The sequence below is a fragment of the Rhincodon typus genome, chromosome 19, assembly GCF_021869965.1.
Source record: "Rhincodon typus isolate 14 chromosome 19, sRhiTyp1.1, whole genome shotgun sequence".
Lineage (NCBI taxonomy): Eukaryota > Metazoa > Chordata > Chondrichthyes > Orectolobiformes > Rhincodontidae > Rhincodon > Rhincodon typus.
This window is the reverse complement of record NC_063350.1, coordinates 23954120-23963029: the sequence shown is the minus strand read 5'-3', so window position 1 is coordinate 23963029 and position 8910 is coordinate 23954120. Positions and strand designations below refer to the sequence as shown.

General features: G+C 39.5%; 1 long non-coding RNA gene across 1 annotated transcript in view; it reads left to right on the top strand.

The window, feature by feature from the left end:
* The first annotated feature begins 862 nt into the window (after positions 1-862).
* The window catches only part of LOC125485430, a 22596-nt gene continuing 14548 nt past the window's right edge, over positions 863-8910 (top strand). Inside the window, exons 1-2 of the long non-coding RNA XR_007264163.1 lie at positions 863-962; positions 2237-2390. This is a non-coding gene — a long non-coding RNA (uncharacterized LOC125485430). The remainder of the gene's footprint in view (positions 963-2236; positions 2391-8910) is intronic.

Here is an 8910-nt window from a genome sequence, read left to right as displayed (position 1 = left end):
TATGAAGACATGCCAGGAATGACAAGAGTCGGGTCCTAAATATTGAGGGGTATATTGCATTTGAGAAGAATAGGAGGCTAGGTATAGGTGGTGGGGTGGTATTGTTAATCAAGGATAACATTGATGCAATAGTTAGAGATGAGCTTGGTTCTTGAGATCAGGATGTAGGATCAGTATGGATGGAGATGTGCAATAATAGATGAAAGAAATTCACTACTGAGAGTGGTCTATAGGCCTCATAACATTAATCACAATGTAAGTTGAAGTATACAAGAACAAATATTCAGTACTTGTGATAAAGAAAAGTCAGTAATCATGGCTCATTTTTGATTCGCATAAGGTCAATTGAAGTGTGATATCTGCTAAAACAGAATGAAAAAAAATGTTGCAACTGACCAAGAGGGAGTTCAACAGAAGAAGGGGAGCCCTGATCACTCCTCTTTCAGTTGCAACAATATATTTGAAAAAGAGACAAAAAAGTAGGTACATGGGACAAGAGCAGGGCTATGAAACTAACAGTGTATCTTTCAAAGTGCCCACAAAAGCACAAAAGGCCAAATGCCCTCCTTCTGTGCTGTATGATTCTATACAATTCAGCTTCCTTTTAAGATGATATATTTTCAGTTGAAATTATTAAGTCATATTTATGATTGAAACTGCCTATTTAAAGGTGTCACACTGTAATAACAAACTCCATTCACAAGTGGCACTGGAGTGTCTCCACTGGGAAGAGGTGTTGACTAATTCATCTGAGCAGATTCAATCATGAAGGTGAATTTAGGAATTTTAATATTGAAAAACTGAAAGAAAGTGTGTACAGAGGTAAGATTGTAATATACTAATATAAATCTAAAATGTTTCCTGCAGACCTGCTCATATCTCAGTTACAACTGGCTAAAACTGTTTGAATAAGATGTTGAAACATGATAATACAATCATCCCTCCACAGTAAGAGCTATCAGGTAGGAATTTGTTTCTTTTTATGTATTTACAAATGCTAAAAGCTTATTTTCTGTTGGGGACAGTATCATATTGGGAGTGTAAAATGCAATATTTTTGTTTGAATTCATACATAATCTGTTTGGTAATCCATGCCAATTTTGCAGTTTGTACAAACTAGACACCTGTCACCAAGACAATAAAGTAATCACAGCTGTGTTCTCAAAGGTCAGTTTGACTTCAGACACAGGGAATGAGTGCATGCTGCCCACTTATGTATGCACCCAATCCTGATACACAAAATTAAATCCTTTTTCAGTAATAGAACAAAAACGTATAACACTACAGCACAGGAACTGTCCCTTCAGCCCACTATTTCTGTGCCAACCATGATACCATTCTGAAGTAATCTCCTCTGCCTGATCCATATCCTTCTATTCCTTGTCTGTTCATGTGTCTGTCTAAATACCTCTTAAATGTTCCTACCATATCCGTGTCTACCATCTTTTGAAGCACCAACCACCCTCTGTGAAAAAAACTTGCCACACACATCTCCTTTAAACTTTCCCCTCTCACCTTCAACCTACGCAGCCTGGTATTTGGCATTTCCACCCTGGGAAAAAGACTCTGACTATCTAACCTGTCCATGCCTCATAATTTTATACACTTCTGTCAGGTTACCACTCAGCCTCTGACTCTCTAGCAAAAACAATCCAATCTCTCCTTATAGCCAATTCATTCCAATCCAAGCAACATCCTGGTAAACCTTTTTTTGCACTATCTCCAAAGCCTCCACATCCTTCCTATTGTGTGATGACCAGAACTGCACACATACTCTAAATGTCCCCTAATTGAAGTTTTTTACAGCAGTAACATGACTTGCCAACTTTTATACTCATTGACCTGACCAATGAAGGTAAGCATGTCACATGCCTTCTTTACCACTTTATCCACTTTCAGGGAGCTATGGACTTGCACCCAAGATCCCACTGTATATCAATACTCCTAAAGGCCTTGCTATTTACTGTATACTTGTCTTTTTGACCTCCCAAAATGCATCACCTCACACTTGTGGGTCGTTTTCCTGCCATTATTTTAAATGTGAAATTACTTTGTTTAATTTTTAGAACATGTACTGACAGTAATTGTCCCAAACGTTTAAGCTGAATCCTTTAGTAGAATCTTTTAGTAGAAATTAAAAATTGGTCATGCTTTATTTGTAGGGGCCTTTCAACCATTTTTATTTACGCAGCTGTTAAACTTTAAAATGTTACCATATAGTGCTCTCTCATTACAGACAGGCGATTGACGACGGTTTAACTACAGGGTCACCACACATTAGGCAAGGGAAGAAGTTGAGAAGGAGAACCCTTCATGAAAACCTCAAACAGTGTAGGAATTGAACGCACGATGTTGTGAATCACTGCATTGCAGCCGCCCAGTCAACTGAGGTGAACGACCTCTTTTGCTTTTAAAATACCTTTTTACAGTCAATCTTTAAGCAGTTTGCTTGACATCAAAACTACACTTAGGTTACTACAATTTAAATCTGGTGTCAGGTTTGTAAAAAGGGATGGCTATTTTAGATTTAGTTTAGATACTCTTTTGCGCTCAGTGGCAGTGTTCAATGATCGGTCAATTTCTACATTTTTGCCGTCCAGGAATTAACCAGCAGTGTTGATTACCAAGACATGAAATAATGCGTCCTCATTTTCATGAACTCAGTATCGCAGAGACAACATTTTGATAGATAGCAAGATATCTTGCGGGATGTGTGAATGTTCTGCCCAGCCGATTGCTATGCTGGTACATGCGAATTATTTTAATAGTTAGGGATCATTTCATTTCTGTACAGCAAACCGGAAATATTTATCCAACACTCCGTCAAACTGTAAATCGGACAGGGTGGACGAGAGTTTTAAAAGAAGGATGCGAATAAGCAATGCGGAATTGGGGGAGGGGATGAGGTTGATAGAGGAACTACAGGCTGGTGTGAAGATTTCTCCTGGGACAAGGTGGAGAACTCCTTTCAAATGCCTCCTAAGCTGCCTTCAGCAGTTCTTTTAAAGGACCGCTGGTTCTGCTGCTTTGTGCCTTATGCCTAGTAGCATTCCTAGTAGGAATGTGCAAAATGTATGCCCTCCATTTGAGCTGCGAAATCTTGTAGAGGTCTGATTTAGTCGTAGGTTCTCGACATAAATATTCCACATGTAATAGCCATTACGATGGTCCTAAACAACACAAGGTCAGAGCGTGAGCAAGAATGAGACACTGATCTCAGTCTCAGTGCGAACTGACAACGGCAATGAAAATAGGCACCTCTGTCTTTCCCATGTATCCAATCTCCCAGCAGTTGGAAATACTAGAACATTCTGACGTGACGAGTTCAATATAAAGTTAAGAAGTCAGTTTGTTATCTAGAATACATGTAATTGAACAAGATAGAGCAGCCAAAATTATCTACTTAAAACGTTCTCCAAAGTACTGGGTGTATAGGTGTGAAACAAGCATAACTCATTTGAATTTTTCTCTCTCTAACCTTGAATGCATAAATTAGACCTTGCTGCACACAGACTTTATGCGGATTGGTTCAGTTCCTGACTGAGGTTCTTTTTCCCCAAGTTTCTTTCTTTCCGATTTCACCCTCTAGCTATGATTGCCTGATAGGCCTACAAATTGGCTATCGTCTTCACCCAAACCCCCAAAAATGCGTTATAGAGTCATAGAGTCATACAGCACGGAGACAGAACCTTCGATCCAACCAGTCCATGCTGAACATAATCCCAAACTAATCTAGTCCCACCTGCCTGATCCTGGCCCATATCCCTCCAAACCTTTCCTATTCATTTATTATCCAAATGTAATTTAAACGTTGTAATTGTACCCACATCCACCACTTCCTCAGGAAGCTTATTCCACACACAAACCACCCTTTGTATAAAAAAAAATTGCCCCTCATGTCTTTTTTAAACTTTCTCCTCCCACCTTAAAAATATGCCCCTTAGTGTTGAAATTCCCAATCCGAGGGAAAAGACAACTACCATTCACTTTATTTATACCCCTCATTATTTTATAAACTACTATAAGGTAGCCTCTCAACCTCCTACACTCTAGTGAAAAATAGTGCCAGCCTATCCAGCCTTTTTTTATAACTCAAACCTTCCATATCCGGCAACATCCTGGTAAATCTCGTCTGAACCCTCTCCAGCTTAGTAAAATCCTTCCTATAACTGGGCAACCGGAATTGGACACAATATTCCAGAAGGGACTTCACCAATACCCTGTACAACCTCAACATGGCTTCCCAACTCCTATAGTCAAAGGACTGAGCAATGAAGGCAAACCTGCCAAACACCTTTTTAAACCACCCTGTCTATATGTGACACAAACTTCAAAGAATTATGTACCTGCACCCCTAGGTCCCTCTGTTCTACAACACTAGCCAAGGTCCTACCATTAATTGTATAAGCTCTACTCTTGTTCATTGTACCAAAATGCAAAACCTCACATTTATCCCAATTGAACTCTCTGAAGACAACTCAAAACATGCCTCTGGCTACAGATATGAATGCTTGGTTGGAGTTTCTGAGGATTCAATGAAGTAGATATTGTCCCAGGATATGGATAACACGTACTGTCTGCTTATTGACATATCACACAGAACTACAGAAGTTTACTCGCAGAAGAAGGCCATTCGGCTCATTATGCCTGCATGCGCTCCTCAAATAAGCATCATTACTTAATGCCAATCTTTTTCTTTCTCATTCCCTTGTACATTATTTTTATCAAAATAATCTACATATTGAATGCACCCTTTGTTTCATTAGCAGCATTGTTTGGTCCAAGGATCTTAAAACTGTGAACTAATTTTAATTTGAAACATATATTTCCAAATTTATTCTGTGAAAAAATGTTCAAAGCCTCTGAAATAGGGCACCAGACAGTCTAATAAAGCACAATGGCACTTTCAAACACAGTCTGCTTCACTTAAGAGTCAGTTCAGGTTTCACCTTTGATTTATCATAGCATCACTTCAACACTTGGAGTACTATCCACTCTTATATTAATATGGCATTGAATTGTGTGCAAGTCATATTTGGGAGAGGGCTGCTGCTATCTAGTTATTTTGTACTTAAGGAGGTGGTGGTGTAGTGGTAATTTCACTGGATTATTAATCCAGAGGCTCAGGTTAACAGGAACATGGTGTTTCCAATAGAAATGCAATACTATACTACTGTGTCTCCTGGCCTGCTGTACCCATGTGACATCTACAGGCAATACCCACTGCAGGCGTCCATCTTACAACTAGTTCAAATTAAACATAATGCAAACCAGATTGCTGTTCTGTGATCTTGAAACATGGTGGCAGAGAGGAGGTGAGATTAAGTGTTGAAGAGCTATACTGAAAACACAGTTACTGAAAGCAAACTACTTAAATGAGTTGCTGAAAACTTCTAAAAATGACAGGAAGCCACAGAAGACAGAATAGAAAAAACAAGTATATCTGAAAGAACTGGGTAAGTTACAGTGGCTACAAACGACCCTCTCCCACCCCATTCAAAAAGATATATGAAACAACTGGTAGTTTTTCCACTCAATAGGAAAACTATGAGATTGCAACAGATTTAATTAACAAGCTGGAGTAGTTGCAAGGAGCTAGAATTTTATCACTTTTGGAAGTGACACTTAGAAAGTGATTTACAGGATTCCTAAATCCCTGCAAGGAGCAGAAGGAACAGCAGAAATTTTGAAAAAACTTAAAAACATGTTTTGAGTCCCAAATGAACGTATAATACGAATGGTATACGTTAAATTTTAGGGGCCAAGGTTAAAGACAGTCCATTACTGCATTCACACAGTTTGCAAAATTCTGTAAATTTATCTAAATTAAATGATCTGATTAAATACAGTGTTGTATTAGGCATGAGATCCCATGATAAAAGCACACCTACTGAGAGAGAAGAAAAGTGATCAATATGTGCGGAAGTGCTAAGATTGTAAATCAGCAATTAGTGCATATTTATGCCAGAACAGACCAGGCCTTCCATAATACTGACTTTTCACGCTGAAAGGGCAGAATGATCACAAACAGCATGTTACAAATACTGCAGAGAACATACACATGAAAGGAAGACAGGTTCAGCATGGGGAAAACAGGGCTCTCACTGAAGAAACTGAATCACTTTGCACACAAATATTTGGCCAGAAGGAAACACATCAAGCTTGCACAGGTGGCCACTGGAGACATTTCAGCCAAATTTTCCGACAAATCGCTCCATACCAAATGACACATTGGTTCAGTCAGGTCGATTCATAATAAATGGAAACTGTTCAATGATGAATGCAGAAGGAGCACATTAACTCAACATAAGGTGTCAGCTGGGCACTGGTACATTACATAGCATTATGACCTTCAAGATGTGTGTGAAGTGGCTCAATACAGTGATCCAAAAATGAGGCTCACAATGGTAGGGTTGAAGCTATACGATGGCAGCATACTTGTGTCTGTCGAAAGCAGGAATTACTTCAAGAGCTCAATGCAATGATATGATTGAAGATCTGGAATTCCAGATCATAGACAGCAGTCAAAAGCCACTTATTTCAACCAGAATGAAAAGTCTAAGGCTTGGTCTGGTAACCCTCAAAATGCCAAAGGAGATTTGCAATGTGTCACAGTATACAAAACTATTAACTGTAGAACAGCTCCTAGAGAAATACAATTATGTGTTTATGGATTTAGAAAATCTTCCTGAAGAATATCACCTCAAAATAGATGAGAGTGCAGAAGTAAGTTCTAACTGCCTTCAAGGTCAGCCTGGAAGATAAGAGTATAGGGCTGGAAAAGAAAGCAATAGTCAATAAAGTGACAATTCCTACAGTAAAGATTAACAGCGTGGTAGCAGTGAAAAAACGTGGAAGGCTGAGAGTATACATTGACCCAAGGTTCTAAATAAAGTTTTGAAAAGATCTCACTACCCAATGCCAGGCATCAATGGAATTTTTCTATAACTTCCAAAGGCAAAAATGTTCACTGTCCTGGAAACAATGATTATTAGAAAGTGAATCTGGGTGAAAATAGCAGCTTTTTAACAAGATTCTGGGTGCAGTTCAGGAGATACAGTTCGTTGTGCATACTATTTCACATTTTCATGGCTCCAGAGGAATATTAACATAGATAAAATAAGAAAGTGATATTCTTGTTTGCTTATCAATAAAAATAGAGGCACAATGGAAGATGTAATTGAAGACCATAATGTGACACATGCAAGACAGGACTTGGAGCAATGCTGACCTGTTCTGAAGAAGGGTCACTGGACCTGAAATGTTAATGCTGATTTTTCTCAACAGATGCTGCCAGACCTGCTGAGTTTTTCCAGCAATTTATGTTTTTGTTTCTGATTTCCAGCCATCTGCAGTTCTTTCAGTTGTTTACCTAACCTGTTGCATCTGCATCCAAGGTGTCAATGCAAATAGAATGTGCTGTGCTCAGATCGTGAAAACATACTTGCCTGTTGTCCTTGCTTCTGAACATTTCCCTCAATGCCACTTGGAAAAGTGACATTTGAATCTCCAAAGCATCTGCAAAGAATACTACTCCTGTTGTAGAGAAATGTATGTGATATGACAGACAAGCAAGAGAAGCAGTCATATATCACTGACATGCTGTCAGGAGCAGCACTCCCTCTGAAGGAAGTGGCAGATGATATGACAAAGTGTGAAATCTTTTAGTTCCAACATGAAGCAGTGCTCAACATGCTGTGTAAGTAATCAACCCCTGAGACACATTGAATTTTATAAATAAGTGCCTTGCTTATATTGATTAAACTATCCAGCAAGAAGCAACTCTCCAAGTGTTCATCGATTTAGTGATGAAAGCATAAAGGATGCTCCTATGGTCATAAGAACATATGGGTTTTCAGAGATGAATGAGCAAGTGAAGATGGCACAGTGTGCACAGAAAGTAAAGTCATTTTCCCGAAGGAGTTGAGAGGACAGATTCTAAAACGCATGTATGCAAACGACTGAGCAATTAAGTCAAGTCTAAGGAAGACAAGAGATGCAATCTAATGACCAAATATAAGCAGCATCATATCAGCCTGTGCAGGTGTAATGAGTATCAAGCTGAGCAATCTAGAAAGTCACAAATAACACATTCCAGGCAGATCATGGATGAAGCTGGGTGTAAACCTCCTCATTCTCACAGGAACTGATAATCTTGTCAGAGTTGCAATCTATAGTGACAACTAAGAGATAGGCCAGCTGTCTTCAACAACTACTAGTGGAATTGCAGAATGCCTTAAAGTACAGGTAACTTGTTACAGCATTCTAGACATTGTGATGACTGACAGCAGACCTTAGTTCACGAGGGAAAAATTTAGCTGCTTCATAAAGAATTGGGAAATTCAACACGATGCATCATCTCCGGTCAAATTGAAAAGCACAGTGAAAGTAAATGAGAAATAAGTACCATGGCAATAACAAGTGGTACAGGAACAACACTCTCCTGAGAAGCATTAGCACCCAGATGAAGGAACATCATTCAGATAAATAACCAATGATAACTCACATACTTACAAGGTCAAAAATCACACAAAACCAGTTTAGATTAGATTTATTTATTTGTCACATGTACTGAGTATAGGAATACATAAGCACAGTGAAAAGCGCACAAAGTTGCCATTCACTGGCGCCCACTTACAAAATCCAGAATTAAAAGATTTAACAGAGCAAAAGGTAAGCAAGAAAAATGAGTCCAGATCTCAGAGTCGTAAGATCCATCTCCACAATGATGCAGACGCCACTGCAATCACTAGGCTACCATAACCACCTCACCGGCCCCCCTCTCCCCACTTACTGCTGCCTCACCAGCCCCCCCCCCCCCCACTTACTCCTGCTGCCTCACCGGCCCCCCTCTCCCCACTTCCTGCTGCCTCACTGGCCCCCTCTCCCCACTGACCCCTGCTGCCTCAC